We start from the raw sequence: 6,912 nt of genomic DNA on the forward strand, positions 1-6,912 counted from the left end.
AGAGGTGGCTAAAATATATGCCTGTATAAAAAATGTCGTTTTATATTAATTGTATGACAATTAAGTACAATCATGGCGGCAAACATAGCTTAGTAGCTTGCCAGAGTATTGAGCAGTGTACATGCCAAGCGGGGAACCGTTACGTTTACTGGTTTGCTGGGAATAGCCCTTCATGGCCTCCATGGCCTCTCTCACAAATAATATTATAAAGATATATGTATATTATATAAAAATAAAAAGTCATATGGTCATTCTCAGAAACAAAATCCCTTTTATGTCCATATATGGAGATTTCTGATGTCATCAATCTCAGGCTGAAAACGTTACTATTAAGTCCATATGTATATGTACAGTATGTATATAGTATATGGATATATATTAATAAAGGATAAAATAAATACAATTCATATACAGTATGGGCATTCCCAGATGATGCCCTGTTAGGGTACCCCTTATGCCCATATATGGAGATCCCCAGGCATCAAACCCCCCATTAACTTGCCAATGCCCTGCTTGGCTTTACTAATTACTGTAACATACATTTTATGTCCATATATGGAGATTCCTATCTTATCAATATCAAGGACATTATTAAGGATATTAAGGACATATCTGGGAATGTCCATATTTGGTAATGCCCATATATGGGCATGTTTTAACATAACATTGTTGACCATCATGCAAGGGTCTCCAGTCCACATATGAGTAACTGGTCCCATATACATCACTGGCCAGATGGCGCATGTCACCCTGAGGTCGCATGTCACCCTGAGGTGTCTTACTAGTTTGTTTTAAAATTTATAGATGTATTTTATTTTTTGAAGAAAATAATATGTATATATATATCTTTTGAAATATGTATTTTTTTAAATGTAGGAAAAAGAAATGGGGGGTTTTACTCAAGTTGTGACCCATATGAATTGGTCTGTGACCCACAAATGGTACCCGACCCACTGTTTGGGAAACAGAGAAGTATATTATGGTATGTCAGAGTGGCACATACCCAGAAACAATCTTGGACATAGGAAGTCCTCCCGATAGATGAACAACAGATGTATACTGTACATTGAGTAAAAGTACTGTGTCAGAGTGGCACATATCCAGAAACAATCTTGAACATAGGAAGTCCTCCTAATAGCCCCTCATTCACTCCATGAACTCATTATAAAGGCTCAGACAGAAGGGCACCGCCAAGTTTATACGTAATGTCACGACGTAGGTTTAGATGCCCCAGGGCAGGCAACGACCCCCCTCCACCTTGTTAGTTGCTGTGCTCTTCCTATGGAAGACAAAAGTATTACAAAGTACTACTACTACACATCAGAGGGCGCCTCCATTACCTCTGTGCCTCCAAATAGCCTCCACATGGCTCACTAAAAAGAAGGTCATCAGTGAAAGATGCCAGAAAATGGGCTGAGGTGGACCAGCACAGGAAGCCTACATAACATGATTTCCACCCCTCAAGGTGGATCTTCAAACGTGTGTAAGTCTGTGTCCGTGTGTGTGTCCGCTCGTGCGCGTGTGTGTCCGTGCATGCTTGTGTGCGCGCGCGCGTGCGTGCGCGCGCGCGTGCGTGCGTGCGTGCGTGCGTGCGTGCGTGCATGCATGCGTGCATATGTGTGTGTGTGTGTGTGTTTTGTTTGCATGATGACTTTTGATGGTTGGCTAACACTTGTTATGTTTAAGCTCTAAAGGGAGATAACAAACAAAAAGGCCTCTCCAATTATAAAGATCAGAGGAGACACCACTCAAGAAAGACTGAACAAATGGTTCGATCACTCTTCTTGGAAGTCCTGACCAACAATCGGTTGACGTCAATGACCCTTTCTACAATAGAAGGGTGAGTGACAAGCTACCCATTGACACCAGCCTGTTTACCATGCAGAACTCCAATCAGTCCTGAAAAACCTCCAATCAGTCCTGAAAAACCTGAAAAACCACAATGTATAATTTTCATTGTTGTAATACATCATCATTCATTATAAGATTATTATAATGTATTACAACTATGATTATTTAAATACACTATGATCCTTGCAACAAAAACATCTCTGTGTCAATTTCAAAGTATCATAGGCCTAATACTTGACTTTATAAGTCATTATAGCATGCTTTATAATGTCTTATGATTTTTGTTATAAAGTACTATGAGTATACATTATATAGTGTTATAAGCAGATAATAATGCATTATAAGTATGCTTAATGCATTATAGACATGTGATGCATAGCAAGTGTTAGAGAATGTCAAATTATTACAAAACACTGAGAATTAAACATCTATATGCCTCAGTGTCCTGTATGTTCTGATAATGTGTGAAACAGAGCATGCTTACATTTCAGTCCCTGAAGGCAGGGGCGTCACAAGGGTAGGAAAGTGGGACTGAGTTACTAGGGCCCAAGGTGGAGGGGCCCTAGTAACTTTAGCTATTGAAAAATAGCAGATATACAAGCTCTGCGAGCTTGTATATCTGCTATTTTTGAAAAAGTCGTGAAAATGTGCGCAAATCTTTGAATATATGTATTTTTTAAGCGAACATTTGTAACTCAAATTTTGCTTCTGGGGGGGTCCCTGGAACTAAATATTTTGAGATGGAGGTCCTTGGCCAAATACATATCATCTTCGGGGTCCTTCACATGAAAACGTTTGAGCACCACTGACATAGAAACATAAGTTTCTTGCACACATTTTCACGATTTTTCAAAAATAGCAGATCTACAAGCTCGCAGCGCGGCACTCGGTGCCGCGCTGTGAGCTTGTATATCTGCTATTTTTCAATAGTTAACATTCATGGGGGGCCCGCAGTGAATCTTTGTACCCAGGGCCCAGAATTTGGTGTGACGCCCCTGCCTGAAGGAACTGTTTAAAGCATGCTCATGACATTCAGCAATGTGGAGGAGGTGTCAGTAAGAATAATGTGTAAGTATTTTCTGTGCAGCACTCATTCAAGATGTGCCACAGTATATAATAAAGAGGTGGGTCCTGTCAACTGCCTTTGCTTCACATGAAGAATTCCATTCCAAAATAGGGAATCTTCTGTTTTTAAAAAGTGACGCCTACTGGTAAAAATTATTAACGATGTCAAAGTAAAACTCATACTACCTTAACAGCTCATGTAATATATATATTTTCTCTCCCTATATGGTCAAAAGAGAGATGATAGGAGAAGGGGCCAATGGCAAAAAGGACAATGCTGACAATGCATTAATTGCGATGCAATTGTCAGCACAATAATTAGTGTGGTTACCTGAAGGGCGACACACTATTGTTATATCGGTCCAAGTTCATATAGTGACATTAAGCCAATGAGGAACCACCATACCTGTGACGTCACATTTATACACCTTCCTCATTGGCTAAAAGCAGTTGTTTCCGCTTCCTCATTGGATAATTGTTACTCCATAAAATACTAGGTGACGTATTCTCACAACATCAAAAGAGGTTATTGCAGCTTCCTCATATAGACTAAATGTTACTATATAAACTCCAGAGGATTGGTCAAGCTTCACATGACAGTTTGCCTATCCAAACTATGCTTCCTCATTGGCTAAAAGTTACTCTATGGAGTAACCCCATTGACTTGAATGGGAAGATTTAAAAACAGCAACCACACTCGCTTTTTTCCCCAGAATTGCATCTTTCTAATTAAACTTGTTTTCCGCTTGTATAAACAACGAATACAGACACATAGGACACCAAGAAGTTTTTATTTGGTAACACTTTTTCTATATATGATCCTAGCATCCACACTAATATTCTGGTGTTTTTGAACCCCTAAATTGGAGACTGAAAACACTGCTGACTGACCCTGTTTTGTTGTAACAGACAGCGGGAAAGGAGACCTTTTGAAAACGATAATGCAGACACGCACCCACGTTCACTTCCTGATTGGGTTCAAGGCTGTGTAAAAAAGGCACGGTCAGATACGTCTCGTTCTAAGCTCACTGGAAGGCAAACTGGAGCTGAAGTCAAAGTTGTCCATGGGGATGAATAAACAATATCTTTGAGTTATTGTGACCTTTGTCAAAAATAAATCATGAGATAACATGTTGTTTTCTGATGTCTTGTTTTTTTTCTTCGATAATGTTACAGAGGTATACTTCTGAGTTCTGACTGGACCATAATGGGTGAAGTGGTGAACACAGTCTACAGTCAACTATGTTTGAAAGAGTGTGTACAGTATAGGCCACATATTACTGAAGTGGGCCACCGTCTTGACCCCTGAAAGTGAAATCATTCAGACCCTCTTAAGATCCCTGGGTGGTGACCCTGTTGTCTTCCTCGGCTTTCCATACGTGATCATTCACGGCTTTGACCGGATTATCGCCCTGCGATAACAGGGTCTCAAAACAGCTGACTGGCTCCAGGAATTGTGCTGGGAATTAGCCACCTGCTACGATGGTGATCCACAGCCACGTAGCAGTGAGGAGGTCACCGGGTAGTTCCATTGTATGGAGGATTATACACATCCTCAGGGTGGCAAATATGGCGTCAAATGAGGCTATGGGGCCCTTTGCCATCTCACACATGGTGCCCAGCAGGAAGTACGGTTTCCTAGAGTCAGGGCCCACAAGGGCAGAGGTCGCCAAATGGGATCAGCAGATTGTGTTACGGCACGCAGATGTGGCGGAGTGGAGGCCCTATCGTCTGGAGAAGGTGCCCCAAAAATGTAGCGTGACTGCTTGGACGACCTTGGTTCTGAGGAGACAGGAAGAAATGCTATTTTGAGAAATAACGTTCTCCAACAACACGAGATGCGGAAGTGGTAGCCATGTTTTTTTAATTATCCAGTTAAACCAACTGGCCAAACTGTCAAATATGAAGTGAGCAAGAGGCGAACATTGTGAAAATAGCAGATCTACATGCTATCTGCTATTTTCACAATATTTATCTGTGGAACCGAGTCACATTAAATGTAATATCTACAATTCTAAGTGTCAGGGTGGGGGTCCCCAGTTCATATATGTTTATTTTGGGGGTCACAGCGTAAAAAAGTTTGACAACCCCTGAGTTAAACACATTCACGTCAGGGGAACTTAACCTCGAGTTTCGGTTTGGGGTGCCTTGCTCATGAACGCTTTCAGTTTTTGAGGGAGTGGACTTTGCAGAGTGGACGGGTATCCACAGTATAGAATCCTCTGTGTTCACTTAACTGTGAGATTTTAATGTGTGTGTCCTATACTGCTGTGAATGATGTGTGTCTATGGGTTTCTCCCTGAATGTGTTTATCTTCTGAGTGAAGTATTTCCAGTGGCTTTCCGTGCACTGGGCTTCCTCACTCGGCTGTCTGCCCTGTCAAGCGTGATGAGCCCGAGAATGAGAAACAGGTGTGAGCGTGAAATGTGTGGATCACTCCTTTATCTCTCTCTCTCTCTCTCTCTCTCTCTCTCTCTCTCTCTCACTCTCTTCAGTCTCCACTCTCACTGCTGACCTTTTCGAGTCTAGCAGTGAGCGGTATTTAATGGTATGTGGGGGTATACAAGAAAGATGGTGAGATGCACAGAGAAACAGCACAGTGCACTGCAAATTGCTCCAAGCCACTTCATGCTCTGCGTCCCCCCCCCCCCCCCAACACAATCACTTCTCTCACCACCAAGAGTTCAAGACAGCATCAACGGGCATGTTCTGTGTGGAGTTTGTATGTTCTCCTAGGGTATAGGTACCCTCACAAAAAACATGCAGTAATCCTGGTCTCTATACTGCCTCCCCCTTGGTTGGAATAAAGTGTTCCTTCCACACGTTACGTTCAAACCGGGGAAACTCCCGTCTGTCAGGTGAAAAGAAGCAACTTGGACTCCTCATGCATGGAAGGAAGCATGAGGTCAGTCCGTTGTCTCCCCACTTGTTGGCAGTTTGCATGTTCTCCCCGTGTCCCCTAGGGTTGATACCCTCACAAAAACATGCACGTAATCCTGGTCTCAATAATGCCTCCCCCTGGCCTGATGGAGGGGAAAGGAACTGGTTGGAATAACGTGTTCCTTCCACGTGCTACGTCCAAAACCAGGGAAATCTCCACTGTCAGGTGAAAAGAAGCAACTTGGACTCCTCATGCATAGAAGGAAGCATGAGGTCAGTCACCCTTTGTCAAGTCCCGCCCATTGTCCTGCCCCTCTCCACACCCATTGGTTGCTGTGTCTTGGTGGGACATTCAGTGGGACATTCCATCCACTGCCATGTTAATTCAGTTGCTTCATATTGTTATTCTGTGTGCTCAATTCTAATTTCAAACTTTGTTTCAGTCAATTGGAGCTGCTCAATGGCAGTATAGTGAATCAGCATGTTTTTAAATGTTTTTATTTCTCCAAAAAATATGTTTTAGCTAATTCAACATAAAAAAGGCGGAACCAGGGCGGGACAAGGCAGATAGAGCCTGCTGGTTGGTCAGTCAGGGACCAACCAGGAGGCTAACAAAGGGTAAGATTGTGGGATAAAAATTTAGTAAAAAAAAAAAAAAAAAGATAATTGACACCGGGTGAAAAATGGGTTACAAAATCGTGTGATAAAAATGATTGTATAAATTGAGTATAGGACCCCAATGCAAACAACCCTAACAGCTTTCTTGTGGTCGTTATCCTGTTAGTTGACCTTGTATCAGTGAACTGTACTGTCCTGTACGTTTTCCTATGCAAACTTCTAATAAAGTATTCATTCAATCAATCAATCACCTTGGCAGTCCTATATGCAGATGGCACGAATGGATTCATAATTAGTGCTAGTGCTATTTGTCTGCATCACATGGTTGAAACCTGGAAGACTCACAGCTGTTAGGCTATTACAGTTAAAGGTTTGCTATGTTGCTGAGGATCCATTAATCAATAGCAATGAAACCTAACTTTAAAGCATGATTAAGTGGCAGTCAGTCAATCAGCAATTTCAGGCTTTGATTACAAATTTACAAGTGTCCCCCCCCCC

This window comes from Nannobrachium achirus (assembly GCF_963921795.1).
Source record: "Nannobrachium achirus genome assembly, chromosome: 2".
Classification (NCBI taxonomy): Eukaryota; Metazoa; Chordata; class Actinopteri; order Myctophiformes; family Myctophidae; genus Nannobrachium; species Nannobrachium achirus.